Source organism: Accipiter gentilis, chromosome 30, assembly GCF_929443795.1.
Source record: "Accipiter gentilis chromosome 30, bAccGen1.1, whole genome shotgun sequence".
Lineage (NCBI taxonomy): Eukaryota > Metazoa > Chordata > Aves > Accipitriformes > Accipitridae > Astur > Astur gentilis.
This window is the reverse complement of record NC_064909.1, coordinates 11,866,474-11,878,849: the sequence shown is the minus strand read 5'-3', so window position 1 is coordinate 11,878,849 and position 12,376 is coordinate 11,866,474. Positions and strand designations below refer to the sequence as shown.

The 12,376-nt window shown below is 41.0% G+C and overlaps 1 protein-coding gene across 12 annotated transcripts in view; it reads left to right on the top strand.

The window, feature by feature from the left end:
* Positions 1-12,376, top strand: part of ESRRG (estrogen related receptor gamma) — a 409,846-nt gene that overhangs the window by 49,540 nt on the left and 347,930 nt on the right. For 4 of the 12 annotated variants that reach the window (XM_049833530.1, XM_049833528.1, XM_049833522.1 and 1 more), the window contains exon 2: positions 5,589-5,634. The exons of 7 other annotated variants lie outside the window; for them this stretch is intronic. The gene's annotated coding sequence lies outside the window, so the exon portion shown is untranslated. Of the gene's footprint in view, positions 1-5,588; positions 5,635-5,879; positions 5,915-12,376 lie in introns of all 12 variants that reach the window. One more of the 12 variants, XM_049833529.1, reaches the window with a different exon arrangement.

Here is a 12,376-nt window from a genome sequence, read left to right as displayed (position 1 = left end):
TGCATGTGCACAGATATCTATATTGACTAAAGAAATACATTTAGATAGGTTTTAATTGGAAGATTATACTATTTCCCCCTCAGGGAATTAATTCTGGTGCCAGTTTCTAGCAGGAAACCTAGCTCACAGAGACTGCCTTTGAAGCTGCTCTTCGCTGAGGCCACGCTTCCAGTAGGACAAGGTCTAACACTGGTTAGACTGGAACAGGAGGGGGAGCTCTCACTGCACTAGCCAGGAAAGGGGAGGACAAGGTACCCAAGCCAAGGAAAAGAGGGGGAGCGACCACCAACCAGCTGCAGGTGAGATGTGCCCTCCCTCTGCTCCCATTTACTGTGGTCCCTTCACCAAAGTGGAGAACTGGGCTTCTCCAGCCCTTACTCACGTCAGTAACGCACACACACAAGGCTTTGGCTCAGTTGGTAAGCAATTCCAGGTTATATCCATGGCTTGCAGCAAGGGAAGGGCCGCTTGCAAGGCTCCCGGTTTGTAAATACATTTGTATTCTCATCCTCGTGCAGCACCCTGCTTGCTAGCTACAAGATAGGCACTAAACTGGTGCGGTTGTGTTTGTTGAAGGCAGTGAGTTCCAAAATGCTGTCCGGAAAAAATGTGGAAACTGCTATTATTTTTACACAGCGAATACAAAAGAAAAAGAAAAAGAAGGGAAGAAAAAGGAAGGGTTGGCCAGTGGTTATTATGTGAAATAGCTCCCTCAGTGTGATGGGGCAAGGGCAACTTACTTTCCGTCCTGGTTTTTGAGGAGGATGGGTTTGGGCTTTTCCTCTGTCATGTAACATCCCAGTGGAGGAGGAGGAGGCCGGCTGTGCAGGGGCCGAAGAGCTGCTGCTCCCCTGCACCTCACAGCCCCTGCCTGTGCTGCAGGTGGGGAGTAGAGGAATGTCTGCTGGGCAGGGCCAGTCCCACCTTGTTCCTGGAGCAGGTCCTCACTGCTTAATCCATTTCCCCTTCCAGCTTTTTCGGGACAGTGCAGCAAGACACTACCCCTTGCTTGAAGTGAGGCCGTAGTCAAGCCTCTCTGAAATTATTTAACATTACCTGCAGTCAGCCGAAGCTATTCTGACGTGCTCAAATGTGCCGTTATGTTTCCCTTAAGAAATAATGTGAAGATCAAGGGATTCCAGCATGAACCTTTTTTTCCCCTAAAAAGAGTGCCATCTCCCCTTGAGTCTTCTAAAAGCTCTGCTGTCTCACAAAGCTACTGCAGAGGTAAAGTCCATCTTTTTTGCCTGCACTGTCTTATGACAGTGCATTGTAAATGCAATTTGGGGTGTACAAGGACTGCAGGATTAGCCTCCCTCTAACCTCTGTCTGATGTGTCAGTCAAAGTACGTGGCTCTTCAGAGCTATGTTTCTGACCTCCGCACCAGGGTGGCGAAGGCAAGACGGAGACACCACCCGTTCAGTGGCGGCATCCCGAGATCTGCATCAGCCAGAGCTCTGGGATGATTTTGGCCTCCCCAGTTTCATCCCTTGGCAGTTTGTGCCAGGGCAGGGTAAGCCGGGCTTTGCAGTAGGTGAGCTCATCAGGGAGAACTTCATCCAGAAGAGTGAGGCTTCTTCAAGCGGAGTTTGGTTTGAGTTCTCAGCAGGTCAGCGTGGGAAGTTCCCCGTAAAAGCTGAACTTTGATGTTGGCAGCTAAGACAGATTCAGAAGTTTGGGGAACAGGTTTTTTTTTTTCTTCTTCTTAATTATATGAAATGCAGGAGACCTGTGAATAGGGTATTTTTAGATTGCACATTCAAATATACAGTGTCATAGTATGACAGCAAATTAAAATTCTTATCAAATCCTTTTTTTTTTTTTTTTAAAGAAATGTACTGTAACTCATAGTGGAAACTTTGATGAAGAGCAGTATGCTGCTCTGCACCGAAATTCTGCTCTTGCAACTAAATTAAACATCACTGGTTGCTCTCATTTAGATGAACCCTTTTGGAAGTTCTTTTTTTAAAGCTAGCAGATTGGACTTCTAATTTTAACTCTTAGGGTTTATAATTAGAAACATTTCCAAACTTGTTTACAAACACCTGCACTTGACAGCCTGTGTCTGCAATTTTAGAAGGACTCACTTGTCACTTCCAATGGGGGTTGAGAGGGCATCTGAGTTCTTTGTGTTTGTACAGTTAGTTTCGGGACACTGGAACAAAAGTGCATTTTTAAAAATAAGGTGACAAATATGTGATGTTTTGTGAGGGGGTTGCATGCACCTAATCAGCAAATAGGTCTTATTGACTAGTGGTGGAGTATTTCAAAGTCAGGAGGATTGTGATTTAGTGGTCATTTGGAACAAGACTCAAACTGGCACCCAAAGGAGAAATTCCAGGAACTAATTTTAGCAGTTTGGTTTCTCAATTGGAGAATATGGTTTACAGGTTTTCTGTATTTATCTCTTCTTCAAACATACTACTTTCTTGCCAGCTGTCCTTCAGAAGTTATTCAGAAGTTTAAAATTACTTTTGACTAAATCATGGAGTTGTTTTTTCATACGAAGTTAGCAGTAAGTTGCTGAACGTACAATGAAGCGACAGAGCATGGTTCCCCTCAAGCTTGAGTGCGACATGTGTGTTACAGAAGTCTTATGCAACTTTTTTGCAATAGGGTGAATATCATACTGTGTTACTCATTGGTCAAGTATATAATATATACCAAGAGGTAATCAAAATACCTTATTAAAAAAAAATCCTTTGGCTCCTTGATATGCTCTTTACACCTGATTTTTAGCTTCATCACGTAGGTTAACAATGTTGCTTATCAATTTCTAGTGTAATAGGAAAAGATTATCCTCGCTAAAAATTGATGCTGCATGGGAGGGTGGCAGGAAGAACCCTCCAAATATGCTTCAAGGGTATGGCTGAACCAGAGGTAGTCAAAGCAGACTTAAGCAGCAGTGGCATAAGGTGTCCTATTGATTGCTTTATGCTCTTGTTGTTACTAATTAGTACAAAAAATTCCACTTAATTAGACTGGCCTGTTTGGGTGTTGTGTCCTCTACTGGGAACCATGGTCAACCTTAGAGAAACTCTAATATAGGAGAGGGTAAGGAAGCCACAGAGCAAAATGGTTTTTATTTTCTGCTGTTTTGTTGTCCAAAAAAGCTCAGACCTGGATCCAGATGAGGAATCCATGTTAATGTCAAAGGATCGTGTCCTCAGAGGTGCTCACTCTCTATCAATTTCACTGAGAGTTGATATAAGCAGAATTAGGCACCTAAATACCTTTGTGTATGCATGTTCTTTGAAGTTAAACCTCTAGTCTGCAGCCTGTATCTTGTGCTTGACCCGTCTACGGAGCACGCAGTGTATACTCACTGGGGGGCTCTTCCACAGCTATTGCTTATAAGTAAACAAACAGCTAATTCAATAAACCTTTTGGAGTACAACGTACAGGCCTGAAGAATTAGTTTTCTCCATCTGTAAAACAGCTGTGCCTTGTAGCTGTGTTTCTGAATTCCTTTAAGGCAATATGATTTTAACAAGCATTCACTTTCTATTGCAAAAAGGCTTTTTTTTTAATTTTACTTTTTAAACAAGAGGCTAGCCAAAATTATGATGTTACTTAGATGGTCCACAGCATAATTTCTTAGCAAGTACAGCTGCAATTAATAAACTGTGCTGTAACCATATTAGGCTGTTACCATCTTTGAAAATAGCTTCAAACAGAGGTTACAAGCTCCAGCATTGTCAGGGTCCCAGCTGATCAGAGTTAGAAATACCTGACAATTTAGAAATTGCTCATGATTCAAATATGAGCATAGAAATTAGACTCAAGTGGAATTACATACCACTTCTTGCTTAACTGGAAACTTCTGTTTTATTGTGAATTCTATCTGGAGATAGCACTTTCCCAACTGATGTACTGAGGGAAATGTTGCTTCATACCAGTGGTTTTTTTCCTCTATTTCTGTTTGCTTGTGTCAGCTCAGTGCCCACTTTCCTAAGTGTTAATATGTAGAAAGGTTTCCAAAAGGTTAGAGGAGGCTCAAAAGCAAGAACTATGCAAGTGTAGAAAGATCCACCTATCCAGCAATGCCTCAGAGACATGCAAAAACCTCTTTGATGTCAGAAGTCTTGACTGACCATGAAGTGAGTGACAAGCTTTCTCAGATGTACATGATAAGAAAGGAAGACACCTATGGAATATTTGTAGAGTTATCTAACCTGCATAAGCCTGACCGGTTCTTTGGTGTGAATCTTAGGGTGAAGTGAAGTTTATGGTATATGTGTGAAGGGATCCACTCTCAGGATAATCTGCCTGGCTCCTATAGTGAAACAGCATGGAAAAGTCTCTGCTTTGGTGTATTTAAAGGGATATTGTCTTCCTCAGAAAGTGGTAATTAAGATAAATGGAGGAGTTGTGGAAAGAAGGAAGAAGGGCTTCAGAGTTCTGCTTTGGTTCTTCTCACAATAACTCTCTCTTCAGGTAAAATTGTTACTTCCCACAAAGAACTCCATGGTATGATTGAGTAGTTTGAGCCACAGCATGCACATATACCAGCGTGGTTTAAGAACTGAATTCATATCCAGGTAGCTGGGCATATGGAGGTATATCATATACCATCATATACCATGAGAGGGGAAACTCTGGGAGGCAATATCTGGTTGCATTTAGAAATCAACCATGGTTGTAAGGTGACTGCTTGTATATTGCCAAAGAGAGTTAATGTAGGTTCCCAACCCATGAAGTCCCAGCGTCGAAGATATGGCTGCATCCGCAGGGCTGGCACACATTGCAGATCCCTGAGATGCAGCTCCTCTGCCCGCTTCTCCCGTGGTACATAGCTATAAACCAGTTTTTAAAAGTCCATAAACAGGTGTAAAACATGCATTTTCCATAGAAGTAATGAAGGTAAGATGACTGTGACTATTACTATGGCCTATTGCAAATTATCTGTAGCTTAAATTTTTGCAGTTTCTTATTACTGGTGCATATGCTTTATATGAGCAGCTGTTTGATATTTCTGCAGTAATCCTGTGCCATAAAACTATGTATTTCTCCTTCTTATAGAAACTGTTACATGCCAGTTGCACCCCAGCTGAAGGGACCTAGAGCAAATGTGCATGAAGTGAAACTGCTTCAGGATAACATGCATTGGTTTAGGGGACAGTTAATGATAAATTTATTTTTGTGACCTGTCTGCCAAGTATTTGTACACTAATTAGGTCCTATTTTGAGGGCAGAGCATGTGAGCTTGTAAGAAACCCCTTGTACAGAATGGGAAGGGCAAGGGGATTTTTGTCCCTAGTGAGTGCAATACCCATCTTCTTTACGTAGCATCACTTAAATGTGTGCGTTATTTCTAAGTAGCGTATGAATCCCTTGACTCGTATGGAGGCACTTCGTAAATTGGCTCACGGGAGTAGCTGTAACCAGCTAAGGTGCTGAAGTGTAGAGCTCTGGGGAAGAAACTGAACTGACTCAAAGCACAGTCATAGTTTTAACTTTATATAACGTCTTTCGCAATATAGTAGAAAATTACCTTTATGACTAGTGGGAGGACCTGTTGTATAAGTAATCCAGCCATGCCGCTGGTTAGTATCTCGCTTTTCACTTGAACCTCTCTGCGATGCAGGTCTTGGAGGAGTGAGTGCTTGGTGCAGTCTCTGCCTGGCTCCTTGGTAAGTCATTCGAGTCTATCTTTCTGTACAGTCACTTTCCTAACTGCTGAGCAAAAATAAGGAAATTTTTCATAAAGTGCTTTAAAAGAGAGCTGCTAATCAATTTTTCTTATTATTTTATGCCCTGTGATTTTTACACCACCCCCACCAGCTGGTTAATCATGCAAAAGCTGAACACTTCATTAGCCAGAACATGTTTGCCCATGGGCATTTCTGTAGTAAATTAGTTCTTTCTATTTATACAGGTAAGTCATGGCCAAAAGTCTTTAAGGTGCCAAAGGTAAGGGTTCGAATTAATTCTTTTTCTGAGTTTTCAAGAGAACTAGGTTTAACTTCACGTTGAGTTGAAATTACTTTTGGATTAAGATAGTGTGGATAAAAGAGCATTCTCAGGTTGTTCTGAAATACATTGCATCTTTCTGGATCTCAAATTTGGCCTCTGTAGTACAGCCTGCCTTAACTCCCCCACCCCCAAAACCACATGCGTGCACCCACCTGTATATATATGTATACACAGTATCTACAAGCAGAGACTCTGCTCCTTTGAGTGGCATGTGGCATATTGACCAGTGTTTTTCCTTTCTTACTCTGTGCCTTTTAAACTGTTAATTGAAAATATGTGGTTTGTAGATGCTTTTTTCCCTCAAATCAAATGGTGCCCTCTGAAAGCCTAGTTTAGCTCGACAATGAATTTAGCTTTCAGGCTTTGGCCATTGCAATATTGTTTGAATGCCACCATTTCCTGCAATCAATGTAATTTTATATCTACTTGGAATAGAAAGTCAAGATGGTGATTGCCTTAATTTAACTCAGTGTTGTATTCATTAAGGAGCTGATCCCGAATTCCTTTCAGATCAAAGTCTGTCTTGATTTCAGTGGAATCTTTCGGCGCACAAGGTGTGCGGTAGCCTTCTAAAATGTTGTCATTGTGACTGGTGAATAAAAACTAAATGTGTTGCTAAATTTAGGCTGTTGCTCATGTCAGCTTCCTTTTCTAAATGACGGTAAGTGCATTCCATAAATAGTATGCCTCTTATGTTGTCATATCTCTTTGGCTTGCTTTGCAGTATTTTACAGGATATTTGCAAATGAATTTTGTGTTCAGTAGGCAGGGGATGAAAATAACACTACTCATTGGGACTCCATTAACCCGCAGCTAATGAGGAACCATTTCAAAGGCTGGATGAGTGTAATTCAGATTAGCCTGCGTGCCAGGCTGCTCTGCTCCCGCTCAGGCTCGCGCCGTGCCACGCTCTCGCTGCGGTCTGGAGGGACAGGGCTTGGTGCGGCACAGCTGGCACTCCAGCACGGACTTTTGTCGGTTAAGTTTTCTGTGCTTCTGTTCCCCTTTTGGAAGGTAGGAGAGAAGAGTGAGAGAGTACGTGTGTGTGCACGCGCGCGCATAGATAGGTGACAGTGATCTTGACCTCCATAGTCAAGCGTTTTCAGATGTAATGAAATACTCTACAAAACACTATACTTGTGCTCGCTGGTTGATAGCATTGTTACTTGTAGAAAAGGGTACTACATGATGACAGTAAAGGTGGTCCAGACTGGCCCTTAATTAATTTTATTTTCAAAATCTATATTAGTGACTGTCATGAGGGCACCTGGGCACTTTACATCAATAAAATAATCAATTTAAAAAATGTGTAGACCAGAACTCTGTGTTCACTAACAAAACTCCTGTTCCCCGTTACGACTAAAGGTCAGTCCAAGGCTGGCCAAGCAAGCAGGACTCGCATTTCTGCGCCCCGGCGCTTGCCAGACACGGCTCTGGCGGAACACCACCGGCAGCAGCTTCCAGATGCCTGTGGTCCCTGCGGAGAATGTCTTGCTGCTGGCCGATGACTTGTTAACCCCCTGCAAGTCTCAAATTGGTTTCCGGACCGATGGAAAAGGAAGAGAAAGACTAGTTCGGAGGCCAGTCCTGATTAAAAACGTCACTTTGCCAGTTATGAGCAGCCTACTGAAGTGCAGGAAACAGGGACTTGGTGGAGCTCTGATGCTGGAGTAGAAAGAGAGAGAAAGAGACCTCCTTCTGAAGAACAAGCTAGAGGTCTCTTAGCTGAAGAAACTTTATTGATGATAAATGTTACATTATGCAAGCTTAGCAAATTCTCTAGGAATATAATGCTTCCCAGCTTTTTCTTAACATGTGTTAATATTTTATGATACCTGTGCATTAAGGGCCCGTTCCTACAATGTTTAAGTGAGTTTGGGCTGCTAAATTGCCTTTATGGACTTTTAAAAAAACACTACTGGTCACTATGGATTAGCTAAATTCCCAATCTTGCTTAACACAATGATGATGTAAAATCAGCTTGTTTCTGTTTTACACACATTAAGTGAGCATATGTAATTAAATTAAAAGTTGTTGCAAAGCTGCATTTTATTTATTTGTATTAGTACATTTGGGGCAATAATCCCACTTTAATACATACTTAATTGTGCAAACAACACTGAAACTAGGAGTTCCTGGACACTGATGTAATTTTTTAAATGTGAAATGGTAATATGTTTTGATGTCTTGAAATCCAATTGAACTCAAGCTGAGCTTAAAAATCCATGATCTGATTCAGGAGAATTCAGTCCCATCTGGCTGGTGGGTAGCAGGTGTACAGTGTGTGTGTGTGTAAGGGAGGGAGGTGATTGCAGGGAGTGAAACGTTCTTGTAAAGCTTTAATTCCAGTTTAATGCTGTGGTCTGAGGCTCTCTGCAGTTTAAGTTCTTGCATAATTACCAACATCTATTGTTGGTTTCCGTTTCTAGACAACGTAACGGTGATGGTGAATGGCAGAAGCAAGTAAGTGTACAGCATTATGGAGAAATATGCTTTCTAATTCTTAAAGTTTTGATTTGGTTTCTGATCACACCCAAGACTCTTCATATGGGAGAGTGCATTTTTACAAATTGATACATATGTGATCATTGAAGACTGAATGAGAAAGGTTTCGTTGTGGCATTTGGTGTCAAGGTCTTCTTGAGAGTTGTTGCGTGTTCCCACAGCAACATAGAAAAGGTTTGTTTCATCTTTTTATTTTTTATAAAAGCAAAGAAAATGTATTATGCAATTTCTGTTTTCAGCAGATAATAGACGTTCTACATTTTTATATTACTGCGATTATAATGAAGGAGGTTTTTTTAATCTTTAAAAGTATTTTAACAATCTATTGGATACTTCAAGCAACTCTACCTTGTAACCTTCAGAAACTTGTCCCAGCCATTCTCGTTTTCCTCTTTCTCCTTCCCTTTCTCCATCTTTTGATCAGATACTGCCGGTTACCCTTTGCCTCTGCCTGGAACCTTTTTACTTAGGAAGTTTGAGAACCTGCTCTTCCTTGGCTTCTGGCATTAGCTATCAAGTCAGCTCCCTTTTACACTCCTATTGACTCTCCCTCTTCCAACTTTTAAATATTTCCTGTTCCTTTTATTTGTCTTCACTGCTATGTAACTTTGTGCTGGAAAGTCTTTAAGCACGTGTGAGTTTTATGGGAGTTGGCATGCAAAGCACTACTTAACAAAATAATTAAGCAAACAGTCATACTTCTTTTCTAGTTTTTAAGTTCATACTACTATAGCAAATGACACTTTGCTACTGTATTTCACATTTTTTTTTCATCATGAACTGACTTAATTTCTAATGTAGAGTGGAGCTGGTACTGAGTTGCCAAGGGAAGTCCATCTGGTTTGACAGACAGAATGATGAGCGTTTCGCCGGACATCTCTGTAAAGATCTCCCTTTTATTTGTTTGCTTTATGAAGTTACATGGAAGAGGTCACCCACTTTGACAGAGCAAATTCTTTTTTTCTAGCAATAGGGCTTTGCATGAAAACATTTTTTATTAAGCAAGTCATCCATACTGCACCGTAGGCTGTTTGAGTGTAACAGTATGTTACAGTCTGCAAAGTTAATGCAGTTAATATTCAACTGAACTTTTGGGGGGTTGCTAATCCCTTAGGCGGGCTTAGCAGAAAGGGCAAACATATTTATAGCACTTTGAATCAGACTGCAGTCAACGAGTAAGAGTATGTGTTATACCATGCAAATGTTATACAATTTCAGGAAAGCTCAGTGCATAATCATCTTTTAATAGTACTTAAGTTGGTGAAACATCTCATCTGTAAGCAAAAGAGTTGTTGGTTCAGTGGACAACAGGTCTGTTAAATTGAGACTCTGTAAAAGGTCTTGAGATTCCTGTTCTGGTGATAAATTCTGCAAGTTCTGAACAGATTTATGGGCTGTTTAATTAGGAGCTAACTGTATTCTTTAAGCTCTGTCATTTGTATTATTCCCTAATAGGATTTCATTGGACTTTGTCACATATCTGACTATGACTGAGTGTGTGCAGAGTTGTCAATAGCATATTCCATATAGACCATGGTCTCTTACTGTCTTCGTAGAAGTAAGAAGATCATTCCTGAATGGTCCTTCCTCCCATTGAATGGAAGTGTGACGCTGGGTAGAGTTTGCTTTGGTTAGAGCCGTGGGTGCACTGGGCAAAAGAAATGAGAGTTAAGTCATGAGCTGCGGGAAAGTTCATAGAGAAGCTGAAGTGCTCAGACTGAGAATGTCCAACAATGAGGGTCACGTTCTATGAGACAGAAACTCTCCCTAGTTATGTCACAGACAAAATTTGCATTGAGCATAAGGTTTCGTGGAAAAGCACATGAAGGCCCTATAATGCTACCAACCCATTAGGAGCCAGAGAAAAAGATATTATGATCTTGGATTTTCCACAGAATTTGATGGTGTAGAATTTTTAATCTGGTAAATAAGAGGTCCGTCAACTGGTAGACAACAAAAAGTCATTTGTAGTTTTTTTCAGAGAGAGAGTTTAATATGACTGCTAACAGCTGTAGTCAGTATGGTAGGTTTTTAAGGTGAACTTCTGATGCCATGCAAACGTAGAATACAGGCCTGGCAAAGTGGCCATTTTATTCTAATTAAGATTTTTTTTTATATATATTTTATATTCTGGCTCCTTCTTTCATTTTTTCTAGATTTTAAATATTGGAATGAGTGACTACAACATGGAACTTGACCTTGAAGAGGGCTCAGGTGCCTGAATTTATGCATGTACTCATGTAATTTGTTGATTTGCCACTGTACCTGCACACACCCCTTTCCTTTTCTTTTTGCTCTTTGTAAACCACGTTGGCCATTTGTAGTCCTTCGGGAAAAAAAGTCCTACAAAATAATTAATGTGTCAGAATTGTTAGGAAAAATGGAACTATTTTGATAAAGATTTTCAAATCTTTTTACTTGTTGTATTTTCAGTTCCACACTAAGTTGCAATTATGTATTGGAGTTGTTTATATCTGAAGTACCAGAAAATAGCTAGTTTATTATATGCAAAATTTCAAATTCCAGAATGTATTAAAATACTAGCTCAAAGGTAAAAAGCCTTTCCCAAGGAAGGAAGGAAATTAGAAGGGAATTTGGGCTAATCAGGTTAAGACACAGTCGGTCTGTAAGGGGTGCACAGGGATGATGTGGCTGACACTGCTGTGGGTTCATTTGGTTCCTCAGCCTGAATGTCCCCAGCTTGTAGCTGGATCACGTAGCTTCCATCCAAATCCTAAGCAAGATTCAACTTAACGCTTCTACATCTGTAATGAGACTCCATAACACTTCTGTCATGTTGTTAAACAGTAAATATAGGCATCCATAGTAAACACCTAACTTCACAGAGTACGCTGGTGAAGGTGTGCTGGATCTTAGCTACACATCCTACAGCCATCTTGGGGCTTAGAAATAAATGAAATGATCTGCAGTTTTATTGGGAAAACAAAGAGTTAACGCTCCAGCGATGTTAACTGTGATAAAAGGTATGTGTGTGTGTGTTACTGTGCTGTACTCTATACATTTATGAGCTCTTTTTATAGTAGCATTCCCAGCAGCATTCCCAGGAGCAGTCCAGGTCCAATCAGGACTGGTATGCCATTGTGCGAGGTGTTGTTCTAATTCATGTGTAAATGTGGAGTGGTTGCTGCCCTGAGGATATTACAGTGAAATTACAAACAGGATAAAAAATAGTAGGAGGTGTGGAGGAGAAGGAGGGCAGCTGCAGCGAGGTGCACTTGTCTCATCGGGGTTGCGATACCAAATGATGTACCTGATACCAAATGATGGGCGTTTCATTTATTTATAAGTCTGCTGCCTTCAAAACAATTAGCCTTATTGTCTTTTGTTTGTGTCTTAGTTATTTAAACAGAAATGCAGAAAGTATGAAATTAATTGCTCCTGAGATCCTTCTAGCCTCCTGTTCTGTCTCTAGCAATGACCAACCTCAGGCGCCTCAAGGAAAGCTCTAAGAGCCTCACAATGGGCAGACATGGGATAATCTTCTCTCTACACATTCTCATCCTAATCTTTCATTATTAGGGATTAATTTAAGCTTTGAAGCAGGAGGTTTAAAAAAATATATTTGTTGTTCCCCCTCCTCCACCGTCAACCTTGTTTAAAGTATGAAATATCCTCCCAAGCCTGTGATCTGGGCTGTTCCTGGGGTAATCCTACCTGCCCCTTGGTGTGCTGACCAGATCTGCAGCTTGGGAACCACCGTGGTGGTTTTGCTTCCTCTGATGCCAGAAAGCACTGGTACATCCTTTTCCGCAGGGAGGTGGGCAAAGGCAGGAGCGTGCTGAGCAGTTATGGCCAGGGTGTTCCCATGTCACCGTATGTCAAAGCTGTGGTGCTGCAGCTGGATCTCTCTCTTTTAATATTTTAGTGGCTAAT